We start from the raw sequence: 27,290 nt of genomic DNA on the forward strand, positions 1-27,290 counted from the left end.
AAATCATACAGTAAGTCAGTACAGCTGCTGCTTCTCAGCTGCGGTAATCATAGGCAACTGCTTTTTGTAAGCTTTTCAAAACCAAAAACTTTCTTTGTATTCTGCTTGTTTAATTTAATGCCAGCATTCTCAATTTACAGATGCTAATTTTGTCTTTGATTTCTCTCAGCAAAAGTATGCCTTAGAGAGGAGGGAGAAAAATAAAAAGTGCCTGGCTGCTGGTAATGGAATAGTTTTGCCTGTAAGCTGACTTGCACTTTAGATAGCCTTGGACCAATTAACCAATTGCTAAGCAGGAGTACAGGTACTGTGTCCTTGAAATTATATGTAGCAAACCATTCATCTGTGGAAATTAAAGACTAGAGATAATGGTTATATCTAGAAAATGGGAGAAGCTAAATTCCCAAAAAGTACTTCTTAATGTACTAGAAGTATATTTGGTGAATATAGTCAGGAACAGAAGAGAGAAAAATCTTCCATATTCTTCTGTTAGAAATAGGCAAATTCTTGCCTACCAAATATGAAACCTACTGTCCCCTAAGCTCAAAATGAACATTTTATTAAGTATCATCCATTGGGTTAACCATCATCTATAAACCTAAGCATGTTTTTATTCCAGAATATTTAACCTGTAAAAACAACCATGGGAGATGAAAAAATAAAATGCTGGAAAGGAGGAATGGACATTCTGAAAGGCATTCTGAAAAGGCAGGACATCCTGCAAAGTCATTCCAGTCTTTCACTTCTGCTATCAGGGCTCTCAACTTCAGACTCCTTTAATTTTCATTCCTATTCTTCTTCTACAAAGAGACATTTTCCTTATTTACAGATTCATAGGTTCAGCCCATACAATTCTTCCGTACAAAATTATCTATATATTACAAAATACTATGTTAAGAGAAAAGTTGTTTGCTTTTATATCCAATTACCAATATTAATCCCTGAAATTAGAGCCTATCTTTAAAATTCAACAACAACATTAAGAACATACTTAATGGCTAAAGTTAGAAACATACACACGAAGTACAAAAAAGCTGATACCTAGCATAGTAGGAGTATACCAATGGTCTTTGTCAATTTATGAAAAGTTCCTCTTATTTGTGAAAACAGGGGTATTTTCCCTTCTCATAGAAATTCAGAATTTACACATGGTTGACATCAGGGAGCCTTTTTTTCCTTGAGACATAAGCAATACATTGACTAAGAACAAATCTCATAGTCTGCTCATTCAAACCAATCACTTTTGTCAGTAACAGTAACGATGTATACTCAATTACCTGGCAGACAGAGCAAAGAATCAGTGCTGAACATTAAATTGCAAAGACCACTGACAATAGGAATTTCAAAGGATAAATAAGCATTTATTTCTGTGAAATGGAAGAGACAGAAAACAGTCAATTCTGTCTGATGCAGGACCGGGGTGGGAGATGACACCAACTGTTGCGTTCAAACTCCATGAAGAAAAACAGCAAAAGAGGGCTGATGTTCCACCCCATCCCCACGGCACTGCCCAGCCTTCCCCGTGGCTGTATCTGACTTCAGTTCCCCTCACCAAGACTGATCTTGACCCCCACATATGGGCCAACATCCCGGCCTGACCTTGGGATGTCCCATAGAGGTGTCTGACGCCCCAAGGGCTGGGGCTGCCCCCAGCCAGCCCCCCGTAGCCCTGCTCCCCGGCAAGGACCCTGCTCCCTGGACAGGCCCTGGCTGGCAAGGCACTGCCCTGTTGGGGAAACCCCACAGACCCCCACCGCCCAGGGAGTCCCCAGCCTCACTGTGCCCTGGCAGTAAGTCTCAAAGAAAAAAAAATAGTATCTGATAAAACATTTCCCAGTAAGCAATTTCCCCATAAGATCAACTCAGATGATCTGACTGATATTCAAATACACTCAAAGCACTAGAAATCTCACAGCTAATTCTTGCATTAAGGATATTAAACAAGTTCCTCCAACCTTCAACTCAAAAATAGGCTTTTTGGAGAAGGTTTTTCTTTGAGTAAGATTTTTTCTTAGCTTATTCCAACAAAGCACCCTCAAAACATTAGGGTGCATTCATCACCTATCACTCTGCTGAAAACAAAATAAATAGAAAAAAACAGCAGTCCATTAGCCTTAAGTAGCTTGTGAGGATGTTTGTGTTTCACATGGATAAATTTAATTAGTGCTGTAGGTGGCAGAGCTCCATTACTCTCCGCCTTTGTCCTTTGTAAAAATTACCCAACTGCAATATGAACCATATCCTTTAAACAGCGCTCTACATTTACATTCAGAAAACACAGGCATATGGTCTGAGGTGCTCATTCTAAAAAATGGGTAAAACCATAGAGAGTATAAGTCAACCTATGTAATTGTAACCTACACAAAGTCTGGAGCCAACTGTAGTACCCATCAGACATCTTGGGAATGTTATGCTGCTTGTTACTTCTTTAAATTTAAAAGAGTTACTGCAAGTTGAGAGCATTTGTAGGGAAATAAAAATGGCCTTTTTTGGCACAATGCTTTGCATTTTATATCAGCGTGAAAAGTCATTGTCTTCTCTATTTGCTTTTCTCTAAGCAGCTGTGTTCACTGCAGAAGCATTAACCAAGCATATTCTATCCACAAAGGCAAAAAAAAATGTCTACAGTAGGTACTGCTTACACTTATATCGACACTCTGTGTGGCACCTTTTATTCCTCCCATGAAAGGATTTCATACAGAACCTCCCTATCTGCTTTATATTGTTAGTGATTCTAATTATAGATACAAAACTTAGTTCTCTATCATAGGCCACAAGGAAAGAGAGTTCTGTTTCTCTGAAACTTCAGCCAGAACAAGCCTGGAGTTTTTTAACCAGATGTAACATGGGCCTAAACTTGCTCTCAAAAGCCACTGCATGTGCCTTGTGCTGGCTTGTACGTAAAAGCCAGCTTACAGGTATATTCACACTCCTCTCAGATTGTGCCATATGAATGTGCAATTCAAACGTGCTCAGAAAAGCTATCTTTTAAGGGAAAAGATAATTCTATAAAGCTTGAGCAATAGCTGCATTCATGTGCATCTCTTAGGTTATATAAAAAAAAATAAACTAAGCAGAAAGTGGGCCTACTGCCCCCAATCCTACTGATGAATCCTTGGCCAGCGAACGAACATAAACTCTTTAAGTGAGGAGGAAAAGCTCTACAGGACTTTAGCCAGAAAAGGCTTTAATAGGAATGTTCAATTGACTGTTGCAAGGAACACATAGGAGCACATCATCATAAGACATCCCTCTAACGAGATATGGATCTTGATTTATATTTTATCATCTCTTGAATAAACAGTAGGGTTGTTTGGGGTTTTGTTTGTTTGTTTTATATACATGCATACACCCACACCTATATACATGTGTGTATTTATAAAGTAAGTGTAACAAATTGGGCCAAAGACGAAAGCCCATTGAAGAAACTACCAAATGCCGTAAATTCAGTTCTATTTTCAACCTTAAACTTTTGTGTGTCTAACACACACATTTCTTGACTGTTACATGAAAACTAAGTTTGGTCTTCCTGAATTCACAGTGCTAGGATTACCTACCTTTGTTTGATCAGAATTGAATTTGCCATTAAGTCTCCCTTTCTCCTTTCCCTACTGGCATATACATAAGAACATAAAAATAAATGACAAAAAGTAAATGACAAAAAGTCTTAAGCAAGACAAAAGGCCCTGCAACATCAGTTATTAGTAAGTTAATTCTTCTAGCTATTTTCAGAATAAATATTTTCTCTAACATGTGATAGTGCGGGGATTTCCACTACTGTCCCACTGTCTGAGCAGTGCTGGAACTAGCTCCACAGAATTTGCTATTCTTAAATAACTTTAACAGATTGGTCAGCCCAGGAGTTTAAAATTTCAGGACACCCAAAAATGTCTGCTCTGAATGCTTACTTACTTTGTAGGGGCTTAGTCATACTTATCTCAAGTGCAACATGGATATTCCAGTTAATGAATTCAAACAGTGAAAGGTATCAAGACAGTAATTGTAAGATCTCCTTAAATTTATTCACTCAGTCTTAACAGTCATAATTTCACAGATCTAAGATTTCACAGTTTCAGAGATTTTTGTTTACTTGACTATCTTGAGAAACTACTCTTCCTCATCCCAGAAAACGGACTACAGTGATAGCATACTAAGTCAACAGGGCTTTACTCTGCCGAACGCAGCGATCTCCAGCAGTGGCTGCACACTTGCCCAGGGAAAAAACAAGTTCAATGAATGCATAGATCGTATTCCCAGCCAATGCTCTCCCAACTTCCAATTATTTTCACCTGAGACAGTTCCTGAAATGAATGTGATGCCAATATATTAAGTAGCCTTCATTTAACTATCTTCCATGAACTCATCCAATCTACTACTGAATTTTATTATATTATTATAAGCTCATAAACCAGATGAGGCTGACTAGAGACAAAGGAGACCAATGAGCTAATCTTACAGCAACCATGCAGAGTGTTTGCCTTGGAACGGAAATGCAGATGTTGGAAACTGATCTAATCCTAGTCATTTTTCAGATTTTTAAAGATGCCTCTTTTCATGAAAGTCAGGAGAGCTTTTCTGAACTGTTCTTGGGCCTCTATCTTCCAGACTGACAATAGCAACAGTATTGTTTCCCCATTACTGATCATTAGTTATCAGATGTGATAGTAGAAAACACATAAGAAATGTCCACAGATAAACAAAAACTGATTCAACTCTCTGCAGATCTGGGTAGTAATAGTCAGCATAGCTTATTTACCAGATAAGCTATTAACATTTTGCAGACTTTTTGCCTGCATACTAATAAACACACCCTGCTAAATCCACAATATTTGAAAGCTACAAAGGGGGACAATACAAAACAAGGAGAAAAGTTACACCTTTCAGTAACATTTGAACATAGTCTGAAAACATTTTTTGAGAGAGATCTTTTTAAATAATGACATCCTTCTCATAAAAATAAGGACTCTCCCAGGAGACAGCACACAAGCTTTATCTTTCACCTGGAGTACAGAACACATACCGTACACTATATTCCTGGTTTATCTGGATTCTGCAGTCCTTCCCTCTGCTTTCTGCTCCCTCTCCGTTAAGTAGCACAGCAAATTCATTACATAGGATTAAGACAATTCATTCAACCTCAAAAGAGGGATCCAGTGTGAAAGGAAGCACTACTGACCAACTGCAGAATCCACTAGTCTAGTTGGTGCTAAGTGGCTAGTGGCAATAATGTATAGGAGTCCCAATCCCACTGCTGAAGACCTATGCCTTCTCCTCACCATAATCCAATTTGTTTGCCTTAAGGAGAAATCAGAAAAGGTACAAGAAATTTGTAAATAGGTTTTCTGGGGAAAAAAAAAAAAATCTTCAATGTGATATGGTGATTTGAAAATATCATACTTGTTCTTCAGTCTGCGCAAGTAACAAAGGGTTACATTAAGACTAAAGACATGTAAAAACACTGTTCTTGAATATACTAGCTGGACATATAGCATATACTGCTCAATAAAGTAATATCCAAGGTGAATGTAATGCTCTAGTTGAGTGAATTAAACAGCTAAAAAAAAATTCAATCACGGGGATGGAGAGGAAGAAATCTATTCAATGCCCTTGTTTCTGATCCATCAATGGTTAGGTCATGGTTGACCTTACTTCTAAAGTTCAGTGTTTTTCATTCATGAGATCAACATAAAAGACAGAGCTGACCTAAATCAGGGTTTTTCTCATGCAGTACTTTAGTTGTATATCTCCACATTGTCATTTCACAGCATGTGGAAATGCTGAATGCTGACCCTGTTTGCTTGTAACATTATCTTCAAAATGTTTTCTTTATTATATTTTAATTTCAGTACCTATGATTTAAAGTTCAATTTCAACATTATCAGAGTAGCTTTTCTACAGCTATGGGATCTCCCTACATTTTTAATATAAGCACTTTTATAATTAGGCAAAATGTTCCAAGAAGCTAATAAGAGAAAACAAGATACATTATCACATATCTTGATCTAACATTACACAACAGAGCATCATTAAGAAAAGAGAACAAGATAGGAAGAGAAAGATCAAAGTGACAATAGCAAGATGATTCTCAAAGACAGCAATGCTCATGCAAAACTGTTCTCAATTCTTAACTTTTTTTCTTTAGCCTTCCTTCTATTGTCTAACCAGCGGAACCAATTTTTTAGAAATACATGATTGTGATAAATCAATTTGGCATCAAGTTTTAAGCTTCAGGGTGCACTAGGCAGGACACAATGAGTCACTGCAGTAGAGCAAAAGCAGAGAAAAAATTGTAAAATGGGATCAGAGCTAGACCAAGACAGGGAAGGGAGAATAAGGATAAGAGTTTGAATTCATTCTAATGATATAATTACTAAGCTAGACACATAATTTGCTCTGTATTGCACTATAGTCTAGAAATTTCTATACGAAGCTGAACTGTACCAGACACATCTAAAAGAAAATTTACTACCAGAGGGGCACTACTGGAACAAAAGAAGTTAAAGATCACAATTAGACAGTTGTATTTATAAGTACTCTCATGGTTTAATACACCAGTCTGGGAATAAACCAAAAGGCCTCCACAAAGTGGTAAAACTTAAACCTCCAGTGTTGTAGAGCATTAAAGAACTGACTGAAGTCCACTGGATGTGGACTGCCTCCTCCTTTAAGTCATCAGGTCTTAAGTAGAAATTTGATAGTAAATTTCTGCTAGCATTCCACACACTGTCCTCTCTGATTCATTAGTTTCATTCACCTTGCTGCTCTCTCATTTATAAAGATGCAGACAAAGTATAAATATTCACATCAGATCTGGAAACAGACCATGCAGCTTTCCTTCTTAGTTAGGAAAGGATCAAACGTGAAATAGTGCTACAGACAAGTTTTGAAAATTATACACTTGACATGTCAGTGAAGACTAAAATAAAGAATGGTGCATTTCAATCCTGGAAATGAACTGCATGACTTATACAGAAACACAAAAGGAGAAAACCACTTCAATATATACCCTTAAAAATCTTACACTTAGTGGTCTCTTCTCCCACAGGAAAGGTAAATACCATTACTAATCTTAACAGCTGCTAAACGCTTCACAGGATCAGATCCTAGGAAGTTACAAATTCGTATGTGGCAAGACAGTTGGAGATATAGATAGTCTTCTGTAGAATAACGATGAACAATGTCAAGAAGTCTGTTTATGTGTCTTAACAACTACCATTAAACTGTGATAAATTGGACATCTAATAAATATCTGACTTTAGAAAATGCTGTTAGAAGGCATCTAATGTTAGAGGAGAAGATGTCATCATAAAAATTTACAGATACATCTTGAGCTTTTCAATAGAGGTCCCATTTATGCAGACACTTGAAATGGAAATATAGGGAAAATATAGTGATCAGAACTCAGTGTTTTCACACTAATCTGGATTTGATGGTATTACAACTTCAAATACAAAGTCTTTCCTCTAGCCTGGCCTGAGAATTGGAAAAGAGTCTCATTCAAATCATAACTACAGTTATCACCCACTCCAAACAAAATTAGATTGAGTTGTCTAAACTTAACTTTTCCTGAAAATTCTCTTTTGTCTGGACTTCAGATTTTCAAGGTCCTCCTTGGTTCTCAACCTTGCACTAATGACCGGCATTCACACACAGTACTCAAGGTCATGACTGGTGCAGTCAGTTTCACTGACTAATTTTAAAAAAATAATTTGTTTGGGGTTTTTTTAGTTGGTTGGTTGTGGGGTTTTTTTGTTTGTTTGTTAAGTATAGCAAGAAACTATTTCAAAACTTGGCTAAAGAAAGCATTCTAGATATTTTCCATTAAGTTATTACATAGCTTTGGCAAATTTACCATCAAGCCTGTTGGGAGCAGCAATCAAACCCAAGATTGACCCGAGAACATTGCATCACCTACACCAAATCAAAGAACCAGTTCTGGGTGGGAAGACTTGATTAAATGCACTTAGACTCAATGTACAATCTTGAGAGTCAGGCACACTAACATCTAGAAACTAAATCATGTGAGAAGCAGCCTTATGCCTGGCTTATCCAAATATCCTAAATCATTCTTGGCACCTCATCAAACATAATCACTTTCATTGAGAAACATATATAAAAACTCAAATCTCTCTATTGCAGGGCAAATGATTTCTTAAAGCCTTATACAGTAGGAAGTATTGCGTCTAATGAGGCATTACACATTAGACTAACTCCCTGTAAAGAAGTGTTTGGCAGAAATCACGATTTTGGAAACAAAAACTCTGAAGAAATTTTCTGGCTTCCTTATGCTACCTCCCATCATTAAGACAGCAGGTAGCGGCCACTCAGAAATCTTTCAGAAATAAATTTACACTCAAAAGTTTATTTTCATTCTGTAGTTTAAAACATTGCTAAAATAACTGCATACAACAAATGGCAGGATTATGTTTTTGTTGATGATTTACTTTTGTTTCTTCATTACACAAAAAAATTTTCCCCCTTCCCTTTCAGATCTATTGAGCTATTTAGCATTCCTGTTCCCCTCCACTCAGTTTCATTGCTCAACAGATTGTTCTTCATTCCCTGTCTCATTCAATTTACATTATTTTCAGGCTGCTTCCTTCTTGCAGTTACTGTTCCAAGCCTTTAGCTGGTGGCTTACAAGATCAACATATCTTGTAATTGAAACAACTCTGTAGCAAGAAAGCTTTTTAGAATTAAAACCAAAAGTGCAACAGGTTATAAATTTATTAAAGGCAGGGTCTGTTATACTAGCATATTTTATTCTGTATTACAAAACCAAGTCTGAGATCTGTGGGGTTTTTCCATTAGACTTTCCATTAGGCTTTTCAGAGCTAAGTGTGCACAAGTGTCCCTCCTTTCACTCAGTGAGATATACATGATCAGCATTTGGTACGACAATCCCCTCTGCAAAAGTCCTTTTCTCATGGTTTGGAACAGAATTTCTTGCATTTCTTTTCCTAGTTTAATATAAAAGATGAGAGAGAGAGAGAGTGTGTATAACGTGCCTATTTAGTAACTGAGTAGACTTTGAATCCCTTTGCTCTGTCATACAGACTCGCTGCCTGTTTTTAAGCTACCAGCACGCACTACTGTTAGCAGGGACAAATAAGTTAAATTGGTTACATTGTGTACTGGGACTCAAGTGTTTCAACATGCGGTAGTCTACCTGCATGCTCTGTTACTCCTCAGTTATGTTATTTCCTTTATGCATGAATTATATTTTTTCTGGGTTTTCATCTAGCCTGACAACACTAGGTGTGTACAAGCCTTTTATTTTATTTTCCCCAGATAAAACATATGCAAACCTTTTATTCACTGTACAATAGCTATTCAATTACTTTTCCAAGGCCTGCAAAGCAGTTTTGCTAAGGACCCCTAGGAAGGAACAACAAACCGTCTCTATGCGTCCTGGTGTTGGTATACCATCTTTACAACCAGTAACCTGAAGAATGAAATCTACCTGTACCCTAAGACGACAGGAAAATAATAATATGGGCTGTCACTCAGGAACAGAACATCTGAGAAATCTGTGAGGTCTAGCAACAAGTTTACTTGTGGTCCAGAGTGAAGGCCAACATTTGAATAATCCTGCACTGAGTGCTCGGTAAGTTTATATTTCTGAAATACAGTATCATAGCATCCTCTCAGTAAAGCAAAAACAACTGAAAATGCAAAGCGTCTCAGAACTAGGTATTATTAGAATCAAATATACTTTTCAATTAAAATCAATAGATAATAGCCACAGAATGAAAAGCTCTTTAAATCTTTATGAGTTATCCTCCCATTCCTGGGGAGTTTAAAACCTAGTGAATCTTTTAGCTTTGTCATCATTATATTTAGATTAATATCCGAGTTTTTGTTCTTAGTAGCAGATGTTATTCTGAGAACAAAAAAAACCAAGGACAGTGACACCTACCCCAGGCATTTCTCATTTCTGCCAAACAAGGAAAAATCCAGTCTTCCTGCTCAATTTCTGCTTTAACACATAATCCCCTCTCATGAATGCAGAGATACCTACAGCCACATAGTCTTGGATAAACTGCCAGTTGCCCAATTCAAACCTGCCTTGCCTTAGAGTCCAAGGAGGAAGCAGCAAAATGACATACTTGCCCTGGTAGCAGCCTGCGGCCCATCCAAATCAGATGATATGTGCTTTCGGGAAGGTCAGGCCTACTTCAGGTGTGCAGATCCATTACATTTCACATCAGCAATAGCTCAATCACAGGGGTCATCCTTCCCTTCCCCTAGAGCAATCTCGGTGGTCTGCACAGAGAAAGAGATTGAATTCCAACACCAAGTTAAAGTTATAAGCCTAAGAGTCGATATTTATGGCCCTATCACTGTAGCCTGCTTTCCCACTTCAGAAAAGTCAGCACAAATTTATCTGTTCAGTTAATGAAATATTTGAGGCAGCTATTTCTCCTCCCACACATGGTAGTATAATTCCTGTACAAAAATCAAGGGCTTTTTGCAAAATTACTCAAGACAGTTTAATAATGCAAATTAGACTAGACAAAAACCCCATTCAACAATCAGATCACTTGTTAATGAAAGTCACGTGAGGCCTCCTTTGGTCCAGTGGAAAAACAATGAAACAATGTGCATCATTTAAAAAAAAAAAACACACAAAAAACCCCACCCACAAACAGACGATATGTTCATATTGGAATGATTGTTTAGACTCAAAGAACAATTAACATACTCTGTCACTTTTAATATCAGTACTTTTTTCTGTCATGTGTAATATATTTTGTAAAATGCTTCTGCTATTAATTATATAAATGTTATCACCTAACATACCTCTCCTCCACCTTTTTTAATAGTAGAGGCTATACAGCATTTCATTTTTCATTTGCTTGTGTGTGTGTCAAGGGCAACCAAATACAACACACACAAGCACAACATGATTCATGGGTATTTATGGTAGTACATGCTCTGTAATTTATCCTAATAAAATTATTACAGCACAGAATAGAATTAACAAGGTTGAGGATAACTGAGCTGATATGTCATTGTGTACTAATTTTAAAAGGGTTTTTAAAACAGTGAATAGCTTGTTCAAGAGGTTCGTATTTGGATCTTCTACAAGAGAGACACATAACTGAACATCTTCAAGGGATTTGTTTTGAAGTTGTTGCACTTGGGAGAGATGGGGGGGGGGTGTCTCTCCCCCCCCCTTTTTAAAGACAGGCAGTCTCATCAGATAGGTTTAGTTTTCTGGTTACAGAAGCACAAACTACTACTGGTTCCAAAACCAACTCTTTCTGGAGATTTAGGTTAATGGCTTAACCTCTTTGATTCGGTCTTCCTGTCTGTACAACAGGGAAGAAACTGAACATCAGCTTGTTATGAGGATTCTCTAACCAGCACGTATTTGCGAAGCACTATGAAGATGAAAAGCGTAATTACTAATTACTATGTATTATGATGCTAAGAAATATTCCTAGTTGAATGCTACCTAAAATATCATGGCTTTTGTGATTTTAAGAACTATCAATAGGGAATGAGTTGTCAGTTACATGGAACTTGATAACACAAGAGTAGCTTCTTTTTCTTTCCTCTTCTCCTCCTCCTTTCTAGAATATAGTCTTACATTCTACTTTTCCAATCTGATTTCTAAGCACTCAGCCAGAGGAGTTACTGCCAGGATGAGTGGCTTGCATATACTGTTGGTCAGCAGGGACAAGAAAAGGGTAAGTCTGGCAGCTGTTGCAGCACCACACAGAAACAATGTTTCAGCTCTTGTACACTACTGAAGATCGGTACACTCACTAGCTTTTCACAGAAAGTTAGCTTAATTCTAGATTTATACATCAGAAATAGTAAGATCTTAATTTATTTTTATTTGGAAAGATGAGAATGAATTTTACTTTTGTGGCATATTCCATTACTGATTTGAGATCATCCATCCTCACAGCTTTCCAGTAACTCTAATGTGGGTTTGTGAATTTAAACAGAACTCATTCATTTCTTTTACAACGTCAATGCTACAACCACTGACTTCAAATTCTGTACCGAATACACAAAGGCTGCCTAGAGAGTTCCACTGTTTTATTGTCATAACTTTGATTTCATCTTTCTGTGAGAAAATCCAGTAAACAAATTATTTAGAAATGGAGAATTAATTTAAGAATACGTGTCCCAAGAACAAACCGCAATGCAGGCTGTTGAAAGAGACTAAATGTGTTTGTCCTTTGGCTTTAACAAGAGTAACTACACTTGTAATTTCCCAATAATTTGATATTTAAACGTGTTCAGAAAGAGCCAATCAAACAAGGGTTTATCCTCAAGGAGAACTGCTGCTCTGCTGAGGAAATGAAGCAAATCAAAGCTTTCAAAGGCAGATGCATTTTTGAGGCTGCAGAGCAAGGGCAGCTCGCACCCTCCCACCTCCTCATGTGCAGGGAGAGGTGTGGGAAGTTGACATTGCAGAAAAATCCTGATATTTTATTTAACTAAAAATTAAAGCCATCAGATTCTGTTTGCAAACTGAAAGCGTCTTGTTAAAAAGCATGACACGTCCAAGGCTTTATGAAAACATTTTCTTGTATTTGCAGTGAGGAGAAGTCAAGTTATCTCAGATTCCCCTCTGCTGAATGAACCAAGTCATTAAACTGGCATTTGCATTGAAAGGCTTTTCACAGGGCTTTCTGTCAGGCCTTTCAAACAGGAATGAAATGAATGAGGGCCAGCTTACAAATGATGCATTGTTGAATGTATGTGGGAGCAAACAGCCACTATTGTGAGTGCAGGTGGGAAAGAAAAATGAATAGACAAGGAAGCTCACGGAGATGGAGAATCTCATTATTGATGGACTATGTGCATGTCTTTAATGAAGTTTACCCAATAAAAGATGGATTTTCCCCTGATCCTCCTCTTTCAAAATTACATTGAAAAATATACAATGGTGAAACATCTCAAAGATTATATATGCTTCTCTTTCGTCATTATACTACTAATTAAGACCTAGAAAGACTCTTCCTTCAAGTATCTCAAAGTGTTCAAGTATTTCAAAACTCAACTCAATCTCTTACAGAAATACGCTCGTGGCCTTTCATTCAGATGAGGAAACTGAGGCATAAGTTACCAATAGCATGCAAGATGAATGACTTCAAACCTAGTATTTTTTAACTCCAGTCTTTTTAGTTAAGGAATTACACATTCGTCTTCATTTTATCTTTTCTAAAGTAGGATGCAACAACATGTCCTAATGCCAAAAGTTTAAACAAACACGAACAAAACCAGAAGCAACAGATGCTTCAATGACACTGCATGGAAAATAATATCTCCCCTGTCACAATCTTTTTCTCTGTAAATAGTCTCAAGATAGTCTTCTGCCATATTCTTCACAGCTGCTTCATCAGTTTTCTCTCCTGTTGTCTGGTGGCAGCTTTTATCCACATTTTCCCCACTGAAAAGGCACTTCAAGTCTCATTTGAAAACATTTCTTTGCCATTTTGTTGTCTTCCTCCTGCTTTTGTTTTGCAATGGAACACACTTAAGCAGTATTTTTGCACTGTAGTTTCTGTATTATCTACTATTACGATCTCTCACCATTTAATTTTGCAAGCCTCTATGTGTTACTATTTACAATAAAAATGCTTAATTCTACTAATTTTCAACTTACAAACTGTATCTCCCTTTCCTAAGGATATCATTATCTTCACCTTCACTTGATTCTTAAAAACTTCTTATTTTACTCCTAAAACTCCAGGTCACCAGAGATCTCAACTACTTTACAGTTTTCCTCCAGGTTAGTAACATGAAAAAGTGTGGGATTAGAAACTGATCCCCAATGGGCTGTAGTAGAAATAGATCTGCAATAACCTTTTGAGATGATTGTGCCTTTCTAATGGAGTCAACATGCATAGTGTTGGGTTTTTTTTATTTTTCTATTTAAAATTTAATAAAAGCAACACCCTAAAATGTCCAAGGGACAAAAGTCCAAGGACATGTTTCTGCCATGCAATACAGGTAATACCAAGTCACCTGAGCTACTGCCATCTTAGCACCAAAAGTACCATTGCTGCATCAGCATACTGAGACAACAAGCCTTGCAAGGAGAGCTGAACACTTTACAGTTTTATTTCCTCTAGAAGAACCAACTTGAAATCAAAGGTCTAACCCAAAACTGAAGTCAGGAATGGAGCACAGGCTGTGAATCCCAGACTCACCCACCTAGGGTGTCTAAAGAGCCAGGATTCAGACATACCTCTCCATACTTTGCACACCTCTTAACTTTATGTTAATTATGAATCTCATTTGCTGCTGATCATTATGCATTCCAGCGAGATTATGCAAGTCTCATCTGGGACTAATGAGTGAATATGAGATTTTGAACCTAAAAAGATTCAAAGTTAAAGCACTATCAGATACATTTGGAATTTAGTTAAAAATACAAAGCTAGCTTGCAAATGTTTTCTTGTTTGGGTTTTTTTTTAATTTTACTGATTAGAAATAATTATATTACTTTTTACACTTAAGACACAAGTATTAGGCTGGACTTTCATCCACTCTTTGTTCTTTTTAAATATTGATACAACACTATTAACTTTCTTCTGGAATTTCCCTAATGCTCCAAGATTTATGATATACCAATGTTATAGATGACTTGCCCAAATAAGTTTTAAATTCACTGCAAGAAGTTCAGTCCAAATATCTTGATGGAACTCAAAGTTTAAAAACATTTTGTTTCAACAAATACACTATCTACTAGGAAACTGGGAAATAATTCATTGTCAGTTAACTATATAAATCGGTACTTTTCCAAAACAAAAATATAAGACATATTAATCTTCCTGAGTTATTGGTAATACCACTGGTTCCAAGTTGTTAGATTTATATCTTCTTGTATTTCCTTCTGTCCCTAAGACATATATGCTTATTTATAAAAATATGTAATATATAAAACATATTTTAAACATAATTTCTATACATCATCCTTCTGTTTATTACCCTGAGATACCTCTTCGTGTCATTTTATATCATCATCTGTAGTTCCTAAAAAAAAAAAAGTACAAGTAATTTAAGATTTTTTTTTTTTTTTTAAGTTTCATTTTCTCTACAACCTATTTGTTTTGACCCATGGAGTACAATTTTTAAGATCATAATTATAAAACATGCTGAAAACAATTCCCAAGCAGCAGTTAGTCTTCTCTCCAAATACCCTCTCCTAGTTCAGGAATCTCATCTGTGTTCAACTGTACCTAGCTCCACTGAAAACCTGACATGGTTTCTATTGGTTTGGTGTTTTCTTTTTGCATGTAAGTCATAATCCTATTATATCATATACTTTTTAGTTCTGTCATGTTTTATTCTGTCAGATTTATGCCCAATATAAAACTCCCTACACTGTGTGTAAGGTTTTTGAACATGGAATTTGTAGTCTATAGAGGTGCTAAAGTTGTTTGGGTTGGAGGGGTAGGTGACATCACACAGCACTGGCAGCATTACACCTCCAGCATATGCAATTCAAGCTGAAACCATCTATGCTAAAGCATTTCTCTCCCATTATTTTATAGATGGCAAAGAATTGAATATTCCATTTTCTTGTGTGATTTGGCAATTGATAGGAGAATAATAAATACTACATTTACATTTTATATCATGAACATGCAAGTATTCTGGATCATTTGCTCCTAGTTACTAGGAATTTGGAAATAAGTAACATTGTTTTACATGAGTGCAACTTCATTTCTTTTTCACCCACTTAGTCATTCTTAATAAGGTCATAAATATTTATTTTAACATTTCAATTCCAGGGACTGAAATAGCCATATTTTAGTTACCACTTCATCAAGTTTAAATTTGGAAATGAGCAATTTCAATTAATCTTAAAAATAATAATAAGAATAATTAAGCTCCTAACACCAAGTTTGGCTATTACATGATTTCCTTTCATATTCTGGCAGCCTGATCATTGCCTTTCTCCATTTTGACTATGTGTTAAATAAAACGTGTATCTACCCCATTCCATACCTCCACAGCACTCTTCAGTCATGAGTTTAAAGAGATTCTGATGTATCTAGAAGACTCATTCTTTGAACACAATATACCTCTATGCTGGGCAAAAATCACAAGTTGTACAGCACCGTCCTTCCACTGAAGATGAACCAAAATACATTAGCACCCTTTGTGCACTTGCTTAGTCATTGATTCACTTTAAGTATCATCTTCTATTCGTTGAGCAGAAAAGAGATCCAGAATATTTGTGACAATTTTCTCCTGTTCCCTCTGGGGTCTCTGAAGTGATGTATTTCTCCCGAAACTTTTTTTTTCTTTTAGTTTTGTATCACCATCCATTAAATCTCATCTACAAGTCGTAGGGAGTCCCTGTTCTTTGAACAAGCTGTGTTTCACATCCATCAGATGCCAATTTCTCCTGCTGTCTATCACTCCCTTGGAAAAGATTTCTTTTATTCACCTGAATATAAAATTTCAAGCGAGGATTATCTGTCTTCTGCACATATATACTGGTATGATAGGTGTGAAATTGGAAGACTGTGTACAATACTATTATACAGTACCTCAATTATTAGAGTAACCTGTATTCCTGGAAAAAAAAACCTGCCACCACTACTCCCCTTCCCCACAAAATAACAATAGATATGACACAAATTGCAAATCAGAAGTCATGACCTTTAGGCTACAACTATCCTGAGCACAGACCTGTACCTAAACAAGCCACTCAAACTTCTCTTCCAAACATCCCTCAACCTGCTTCCCTGGAAATCCGGTTGGCTAGCTTCATTCATCCAGAGGCTGCTTGGTCATTAAGCTTTGTACTCAGCCCTCCTCCATAGTGTTGTAACTTTTTTTTTAAAAAAAACTGTTTGAAAACAACCACTTCAGTACACCTAGTCTCAGCCAACACTGCTGGCATCAAGATGAAAACAGTACTGTTTTGTCTGTACTCTTGAAGGCCAGTAAGTCTTCAGCAAAGTCCAACTTCAAAGAGTGAATACTTAACACTTTGTAAACCAGAGGTAGTATTTTAATATCCAAATCAATATCTGTTAAAAATTCACTGGAAAAAAATCATAAAGCTAAGTTTCATGAAAACACATAACTTCTAAGCTCTTCAGTTCCAAGCTCATAAATAGCCCTGCTTTGCTTGCTATTGAAATACTATGTATTTCAGACAGACATGACTCTCAGATTGTATTATGCTCCTCTAGCTCATGTACACACACACCTTTGACTACCGCCTACAAAGCCTGCATTTCAAAATAAATACAGGAGTGGGGTGCACCTGGTCTTTAAAAATGGGTTCATTATTATCTTAGGCCAACTAAACAGTAGGTTTAGTAGGTTAGTACTTAGCTGCAGACTAAACACTAACAATGCAGAGACATGCAAGTTCAGTCTGCTGCAAATGATTCAACAGGTTACTCTACTACTGGATTAGCAAATTAGTCTGATTATTTGTGCAGCCACATAAACTAAAAATAAGAAAAATCTCACACCCCCCAAAACTTACACAAAAGCAACAGTAGAAACAGCTAGAAGGGAAGGAAAAAGGAGAGCCCACCCTTCAGCTGCATGTCAGTCTTAACTCAAGTGTGCAACCGCTGTAGTTTGTCGCTTTAAGCTAACATAAAACCTGTCAAGTAGCCATCAACCTATTGCCGTGTGCTTCTGCCCTACCAATTCCTGTGCATCTTTCAGACTCTGGAACAAATCCATCTGAGAGTTAAGCAAGCAAACCAAACTGTTTTACCTGCCATGTCTGTTCCCTAATCTTGTTCAACAAGAGGACACACAGCTCCCCTTACTCGCTGGCAGAAGGGCTCACAAGGATACATCCATTTTCCACTTACTGATTCTCCCCTTCTCCTTTACCACGTGAACACAGAAAACAGAAATTCTAAGACAGCACTGAAAAGCTCCAGCATCAAGCCATCCTGGTGATTCCTATGGGGAGCCACTACATTGGTTTTGCCATATTTATGGCTACAAAAGGTAAACACACTATAATAATTTGGAAAAAAAACAACAAAAAACCAAAAAACAAACCCAAACAAAACAACCACCCTTCTTTTATGACCTTCATTCCTAAACATTTATAAAACATTCAAGGGTTATATTTGTCTTTTGAAAGGGATGTTTGTAGTGTTATAAACACTGTGGTTCATTATGGTTCCCGTGTCCCCCCTATAATTAACCTTGGTTACATTTCCACTATACAGGATCTATCATTGTTTTTGGTAGCAAAGCCTATTGTTATTCAGGATAATAGAAGGCTACTTTAATAACTGAAAAACAGCAGTCACTGTACAAAAAAATTTTTCCATCACATTTTTTTCATTTGTTTTAAACATCGTTTCAGAATTTGTCCTTGTCAGTATACAAAGCGAGATAAGGATCATCCCAGCCAAAATAACAAGCCACGTCAGAGGATGAAAATAGAGCCAGACACCAGCGTTGTGCATGAAAGCAGAGTAAGCTGAGTTCTCCTAAACACTTTTTATCATCATTATTGACTTAGACTTCAGAAAAAAAAAAAATTATCCAGCCCTTTATTTTGTATTTTTTTCTGTTTTGAACCAAAGATCCACACCCATAAGCAAATACAACATATCTCTTTATACCTGACTGACAAACTTCAAAACATTTTAATAGCCAAACTAATAACTGAAAAAAAAACCCCAAACTATTTGCTCTGAACTTTGCTTTGATTCTTATTTGCCAGTGATTCAATGCAGCTGATCCTCTTAAGTTCTTCAACACAGCATTTAACTTTACTACCACAAGTACACCACTTGATATCACTGGAACCAATCAATTGCAAATTCAGTCATAGCAATTTTGTTGAGAATGAAGTTATCTGCAACATTAAACTGTTGTGCTAGAAGTAGTAAGTTTCTTGCTAATGGAAATTGCCACTTTACTAGCACTCACAAAGAACAGTAATGCTGAGACTTATTTGCATGTACTAAAAGATGGCAAAGCAGTCAACAGTTTTTGACCTGCTTAGTTTTTTCAGGTTTTTTATACTTAAACATGCAGCTTAAGTTGAGCCATTTGTGACTCATTCTGAAATACCAAAACATCAACATTGTGCTCAAACTATTCCTTTTCTGCTTAAATTATTATTTTTAAAAGAGCAAGTCCCTGCTGTAAGAAGAGAGATGTACATTATAATACTTCTATACTTTTCTGTGATTCTCTGCAGCACTTACTGTTGACTAAGCAGAGGGGGCAATGTATAGAAGGACCTGGGAAATGACTACATTACACCATTTCACCGAGTGGAAGAGAAGGTAATTTCATCATACAGGGTCATCTGTCTCATCAGCACTACTGTTTTTCCTGGTTTTATTCCATCTGGAGTACAGCAATTCCTGTTCCTTTCCTATCTGCAGCATATTACCTATGACTACATTATGCTGTTAGACATATGCAGGTGGCTCTCATTGGCACCAGTAGACACAAGCTTTCATTTGAGGGAAACACCGATTTTCATGAACAGTAAATAAATGACATCCTTTGTTCTTAATTTAGAAAACAGGTGTGACTCCCATCAGCATTCAGGAAGACCTACCTTTCAAAACCTAAGCAGAACAGATTCCAGAAAAAGAATACACACAAGCTTGTGCTTCTTTACATACAGGAACAAGCAGGAAAGCAAAGCAATCACTAGGACTGCTGCTTCCAGCCTCAGCACAATTCTCAACTGATGCAAACTGCAGTGAGTCCAGCTAAGTCAAAGCAATTATTTGCCCAATGTAGCAATGGAAGCTTACTCCAGCTGTTAATATGACCATTTAGAAAGTCCCTTAAAGTTAGTTAATAGTATTAAAAAAAAAAAAGTATCCAAAGCACACTTAAAGGAGTGTTTTTATATTTTTTTAATCAATGGAGAAATAGATCACAGAAGGATTAAATTATAAAGTTACACTGGCATTGGCAAAAATTTAGATCCACCAGCATGTCTGAGAAAGAAAGAAAGAATAATCAATATGAAAAAGTAGTACATCAGGACTTGCAGATCTATGAGTACATAGATATGGGGTGGTCAGGTGAGCTACAGGGTAACTGACTTGGTAGAGGCTGAAGTTACTGTTGCCTTTTAGAAATCAATCATAGATCTGAAAGCACTTTTTTATTAACTTTTTGATTAATCCTCCCCATGTATCTACCAAAAAAAGCTTCCCATATCTAACCAATTACTGTATCGCAGAGACATAGCCTAAACACAGAACACAGCCTGAAACACAGAAAAATTCCTTAAAAGCTTTCAATACAAGACCAATGTGCGACTTACCCATCTGTTGAAGTTGGATGGGATAGGCTCTGGACTACAGAAGAGCACTGCACTCTCTGTGCAGGAGAGATTAAGCAGGTTATCAAGGTGGGAGGCACATTATAGCAAAGACTTTGAAAGAGGATATTAATCTAGGTTTGGAATATTTGCCATCTTTAGCCATCTTTCAGTGCTTGACACCTGGGAGAGGAACATAATTTGCTGTTTGGATTTTGCCCTGCAAAAGCTGGTCCATAAAAAGCACACAGAAATTCCAGCTCTGGTAAAAGCAAACTCTTCTTTACTTGCCAGGGTGGAGGCTTGTGTTTCTTAATGGCAGAAGACCAGACTTCATCAGTGTCACCTGTGTATTATGACTGCAACTGCACAAGGATTTGTAAATATGGGGTTTAAATGCTACTAAAAAAACAACGAAAACTTTCCTTTTGTATATGCTGTTCAAGTTATTTACTAAATGTTCCTTAAGCTCTTATAGAGATAACATTCAAGACTTGCAAAGGGTGAACTGAAAATCTGACTAGTTTGCTTATATTTTGCATATCAATAGTCAGTAGCCTATACTCAAATTTCATACATATCTACACACACACCAGCACTATGACATCACAACATACTCACAGATTACACTGTCAATCATAACAGTTAGCAAGGGCAAGAAATCCATTGCATACAGCAGCCTTGTCAGTGTGCAGATCCCAAGGACTATTTATGACTGCAGAGGCCAAGAGCAGAAGGAGATAAAGTAGACTGAGTGTTTAATCAGGCCAAAAGCAACAGACCTCATTAAATTCCACACACACACGACCACCTTTTCCTCTCCATACTTCTTGCTTATTCTTTTTCATAAAAGCATATTCTGGGAGAATACAGTATGCTCGCTTCATGGTATACGCACCTATCATATTTTATTTTTTAAAAGTTCAGCTAATCTTTAAAAATTTTTCCAATAAAGCAGCAGTTGCATTACAGAAGATGCTTATCCCTGGCATGTCTCAAAACAAAACAAAACTCCACCAAACCACACCCTACACCTCACGTACATTCCTATCCACCACTTGCTGGAACAATGGCACCTGATATACTCAGAAGTGATGGGTAGATGCACTCCACCGCTATATAATGTGCAGATTATAGAAGGTAATCTCCTATTATTGCAAATTCATTGTCTAGACTGTGGCAACAGCAGTATCCATCTAGACTTCCACACTGTAATTCAGCGAATCTTTTGTATTCACAGCTGGAACATCAGCACTTTGTTGTTGTTTTTTAGCTTTTCCATTCTTCTACAGATAAATTTTATGGTCATAAAAATGGGGATCTGAACATAGATTCAGCTGAGAATGAACCATGATACAGGCAAAAACCATATAATATAATCTTAACCTCTTCACAATTCTTTTAACACATGCAAGTTGGAAAAAATATTTGTTATTCCAACCTTGGCTAGACGTGGTGTTTTATTGCCATAGTGTAGTCCCAGCATAAAGTTTCTGTCCATATAGTTTCCCCTTCCTCATACTCCCGCTGTCCTAATTTTTGGTCCTCCTTCACAGCAGACCCAGCAAGTCCTGTCAATCTCAACTTTAGCATACAAACAAATTTTATTAAATGCAAAATGCAGCATATACCTCATCCTTATTTAGTTATCTGTGCTCCACTTTTAGTAGCAGTTGCAAGCAAATGTCAGTATAGATCCAGATGAAGAGGGAGTGACGCGTACCATTTCACCTCCCCATACTCACAAATTATCTCCCATTTTCCCAAGGAAAAGGAAACAGGGAGGGAGGGAGGAGAGGTTACAATAACAGCCTATTAAATTAAAACACAGCTTCTGTATAACACTTGGTACCATCACCACAAGCATGCAGATTTCTCATTGATTCTAAGAAAAAGTGAGGAGGACGCTGAACCTAACTGGCAGCAAGTAAGCAATGCATCACAGGAACAAGGTCATACTCTTTTTCATCAAAGCAGAAGATTTTATTTCTGGATGGTACATCTTCTGCCTTCCTTTAAATTATCTTTTTTGTTTTTCCCCAACATTGTTCCCCATCCCAATAAATACAAACAGAAGAAATCCATTCTGCAAAGCTTCCCTCACCCAAACTTCTCTACAGGGTAGTCTACCCTGCCCTCTCCTGAACATTCATGCCATTGATTCAGCCTCTTCTATTTTAAGGTCTCTAGTAGAAACTGATACAGCAGTGGGTTTCTATTTTGTATTAACCATCTAGAAAGAGAGAACAGTAAGATTTTTAAATGACTGTTCCAATCACGTAACATTATCACCCTAAGAACTGCCAGAGTAACTAACCAGCCTTCCAAACAGGTCAGCAATAGAAAAAAAATGTATGTGAGAAACAGGGAAAGAAAAGAGAAAGAAAAAATGCTTTGATACAATTTAACACTCTCAGGAAGAATAATTGCTCTGTAGTATGAAGTAGGGCTAAAACGCTAACAATAACATCTACCTTTAGGGGTTGGCCTAAACATACAGATCAGAACAGTAAACACCAAAGTCCTCTCCTGGTTTGATTGCCATATGCAGGACCTATCCTTCTCCTACCCAAACTTTCGCTGGGTATCTTTTTTGTACTTACGCAAAATAGGGAAACCAGACCTTGGATCCTATTCATCTAACTGCTGAGATAAATGAGAAAAGAGTCAAGTGATGACCTGGCAGCAGTGTCAACAGCTACGTTTTGTCCTGTGCTGTTTATGAAAGGAACAGATAGTAACAATCAGAGCATTTTTCTGTCCTCACTGGAGGAACACAAGTGATGAGAAGTCAACGAGCAACCTCCTAGGGTTCATAATATGCTTTAAACAGTACCGCATCAAGCATTATCATTAAGATCCATTCTTCCCATTAATTCAAAGGCCAAGAGAAGGTTTTAATTAAAAAAATAAAAAAATATATAAAAAAGGAATGTTCTTAGCCATCACAGTCTCCATTAATGAATTTGTTGATAAAAACTCCTATTGGTTTCGCTGCTGTTAGTTCTGTAGTCAAGTGAGCCAGCTGGACTTTGTTCTGACTCATGCAGCTTCATATCTAATTAAGTTTCATTTATAAAATCGAACTCCTCCAGTAGTTATAACCTTGCAGAAGACAGAGGGTCATTGACTTCTAAAAGTCTTTACTAGTATGTGTGATAAAGAAAAATACCTACTTTTACTGTCACTTTTCAAAGCAAATATGCACTGCTAAGGTCATTCAACACAGTCATTCTGTGATACGGAATACAGCTTCCATTCTATTTCCCAGGTATTTCTTTTGGCAGCATAGTTGGCCCTTGGTTTATATATTCAGCAGCTGTCATGCTGATAATTGAAGAGTTAATGGAAGCCATTAATGGAAGAGGTAAAGGAGCACTCGTTTTCTGAAATGCTGTTAAAAGGTCCTAGTTCTCAATTCACCAGAAATAAAAAGGCAACAAGTTATGTATGTTTGCACCATAATTTGTTTTTACAAATCAGCATTCACTTACATTACTGGAGCCAATATTGGAAAACTAGTTTTAAATTCTAACTGGAAACTTTCATTGTCCATGTGACCACAGGCAAGCTATAAATATATTTCTGGTGAAAAAAGTCTATTAATTTTTTCAAATAAGTGAGTGATAATATTAACACTACCCATAATATCACGACATTTGCTAACTTTTTAATTCTTATTCCTGAATTTCTTAACCAGAAAACAGTAGAAAAATAATTGGTGGCTAAATGTGCACATTATTTTATGTAAAAAGAAGTTAGTCCAAGTATATCATACCATAGAAGGAGAAAGAAAAGGGGGAGGTGATAAGAAATGGTAAATAGCCAAACATACCTTATATTTTTTAATAAGTTTTATCAAGATATCCACACTCCCTTGTGTGCTGTTATTTTCAATATTGCATGGGAAAAGCAAATGATGAAAAACTCCAGAGTTCTCAAGTTTCTAGAATTTTTTTTTTTTTAAATTCTAGAATTCATTATTTTTTAAAACAAGAAGAGGCTCACCACAGCATTTAACTCAAAGCCAGTTCTAAAATCTATTTGTCCTCAAGGAGACTGTTAACTAAAGTCAACTATTAAAGAATTTTATTTTTAATAATCAGTTGCAACAGTGTAAAAAAACTGGTAAGAGCAACTCCTAAATTTTGATCCTTCCAATGCCATTGCTAATGAAGTTTTACACAAGTAAAATGTTTAACTTCTTTTAGTTTGCGTTTCACTGTCTTCAAAATGAAGGTGCCCACACTAAAGCAGAGCTGTTGTGAAGACAAATTAATCTACAAAGAACTTCAGAGATCTTATGTTCGCATGCCTCTTGACACATCTTGATAGATTAATCTTATCATCCTTTCCTAAATATAAATAAATATAAAAAAAAAAATCTATGGATATTTGAAATCATTTTGATAAGGGATAGGTTGTTTATTTTTTTTTTTTTTTAATTCCCTCCAGAATATTAGCTGAACATCAAATATAATTTGTGGTAATAAAAAGACTTAATATCTCAAAATCATATACTTAACATATTAACTGCGTAATCCTTTACATCCCAGGCTATACATAGACATTAAAGTCATCTGCTAATTAACCACAGATTAATGACAACACACAAATCTGACTGAGCTGAAAGACCAGCCAATATAGTCACACATTCCTTATCACCTTTTTGCAGTCAGTTGCAAGTGACACAGACTCTCACTAAGATACGGATAAGTTTAATGTAAAAGCTACATCTTATGACTGACGTATGTACAAGTGAAAATACTGCATCCAAATATATTTATAATTTCTTTTGAAAAGTTTTAGATTAGTCACGACATGATATATCTTCATGCAAGGAGTATGAACTGAATCAAGAATCGGCAATTCATATTCTGGGTTTTATGGATTTTGGTTTTTATTATTATTATTGCCATTATACATAATTTTCTCTGAAGGTAACATGTCCCTCTTTGGTCTTAATAAATTCCTACTGTTTGATGCAGAGTAATGAGACAGAGTACCCGCTTTAGTATTTCAAATAAGAAGATACATCTTACGGTTTAAGTTGATAAGAAACAACCAGAGGCACTAGAAATGCTCTTACAATTGCAACAGAGCTGTTTGTACGAGGGCCGATTTACCTTTCTTCCCTCATGTCTCTGCAGAAGTCACTCCTTTCTGTTTCACTATTTTGCTGTTTTAGTTTTATTCCAGGGTCTTCGTTCTCTACAAGGCAGGACATTAGAAAAATATCTTTTTTGTATGTTTATTTAAACTATGAATACTAGTAGCAATTTATTTTTTTTAAATTAAATACAATGTTGAACAAACCTACTTATTTTAAACAAATCACATACTATGACAGCAAATATTAAAAAGCATACCACAGTACAGGTATTAGGGTGAGAGATGGGTATACTGGGAAGTGTTAGTAATAGATTAGCTACAGAAATGAAGGAAGATGATCTAACTCGATGATAGTGACTATGATGATCTGTATTTAATGACATAGCTGCTTTGAAGATAATTTAGTCATGTACCGACACAATTTAAACTTTGAGAAATCACTTCTGAGATAGAATCGCTGGCATCAAGAATAGTCCAGAAATACTCTTGGCAGACAGGGCTCTCAGGAGAGCACTGCGTACAGCCCAGCCTGCTGTGAGAGCTGCACAGGCTCTTTCTAATCATCCAGGAACCAAACAGGTTGAAGTGTCCAGCAGCTGGAGCTTGGGAATTTGGCTTAGCTAGATCAGAAGCTAGAAGTACAGGATGATTCTGCATTTGGGAAGAGACCTGGGCATTGTTAACAGCAGAACACACGAGACTACTGTGTATACACATTTCAAGAGACGTGTCTCTTGAGAAGGTGGGAAGCATTACTCAAAGACACTGCCAGAACAGGGTCCGTCAGAAGCACCAGCCACGACGTCCTCCAGCCATGATGTCCTCAGGGTGAGGTCAGATTCCTTACCAGCTAGTGACATTACAATAGCCAGAAAACACTGGCACTCAGTTTTAAACTAGTATAACAAAGTTTATTCCTACTTAACCAAGTGAACAAAGTAGCTGACAGTGTGAGGCTGAAGCAATTCCTCCGAAGCTGTTACAGGCCAAGGCACAGAATTACCAATAGTGGGTGTATTTTAAGAAGGGAGGAGCTGTTGAAGATGCAGTCCTGTGGAGTTGAAAGTCAAGTTTTACCCAGACATACTGCATTAGCCATTGCTGTTGGGGAATCTCCATTTCAGAAACTGTAGGATGATATTGTTCATATTTCACATCATTTTGGGTGTTAACAGGTCAGTTACCCATATGACAGCAGCAGTGACCACTTACATAAGCTATTGGTGAGGGAAGGGATGGTAAGATGAGTTACTTGACTATGTCATCATACATTAAAAATCATTTCATAAACTTTTTTTAAGAAGACGATAGTATTCCCCTACTGAAGGCAACAGTATTCCCCTAATGAAGGCACCTTGAATATTCCTGACAGTCAGGTCCTAAATACAAGTCAACATACCAAATGAGGAATCTCACAATACTCTGCCAGATCTGTTTACACCATCAAGAGAAACAGAAGAATAAATGAGCAACTTTGACATCTGTGTGACAAAGAAACATAAGCGCTTCAGAAGACTGTTTTCGCCAGCACCAGCAGAGAACCATTGGTGTTTCTGAAGCAGAGACCCATTGCACTCAAAGTAAAATCACTCTCAGCAAGACATAACTAATATTCACATGCCTTAAGCACAGGCATAAGCGAACTAAAATAGCACAACCAGCAAGAGCAGGTAAGTACTGTGTGACATTGTTACACCAACTAATCGCATAACCAGCAACAAGCATTTCTAACCCAGCTAAACATAAATAACATGAATTGCAAAGAGGCAAATAGAGAATTATGGTGGAGTTGCACAAATGGGATATAGTAAGATGTGCAAGTAGTAAAATCTGCAAGTTAACAAAGGATGTCAAACAGATAGGAAAGATGTTCTGCTGGACTATTTTGGATTTACCATACAAACAGGAAAGA

At 36.8% G+C, this 27,290-nt stretch overlaps 1 protein-coding gene across 6 annotated transcripts in view; it reads right to left on the reverse strand.

Annotated features, from left to right (window-relative positions):
• Nucleotides 1-27,290, reverse strand: part of LRRC4C (leucine rich repeat containing 4C) — a 603,191-nt gene that overhangs the window by 523,962 nt on the left and 51,939 nt on the right. For 4 of the 6 annotated variants that reach the window (XM_076344390.1, XM_076344389.1, XM_076344387.1 and 1 more), the window contains exon 2: nt 10,110-10,266. The exons of the other annotated variants lie outside the window; for them this stretch is intronic. The gene's annotated coding sequence lies outside the window, so the exon portion shown is untranslated. The remainder of the gene's footprint in view (nt 1-10,109; nt 10,267-27,290) is intronic. 6 annotated transcript variants of the gene reach the window in all.

This window comes from Aptenodytes patagonicus, chromosome 7, assembly GCF_965638725.1.
Source record: "Aptenodytes patagonicus chromosome 7, bAptPat1.pri.cur, whole genome shotgun sequence".
Classification (NCBI taxonomy): Eukaryota; Metazoa; Chordata; class Aves; order Sphenisciformes; family Spheniscidae; genus Aptenodytes; species Aptenodytes patagonicus.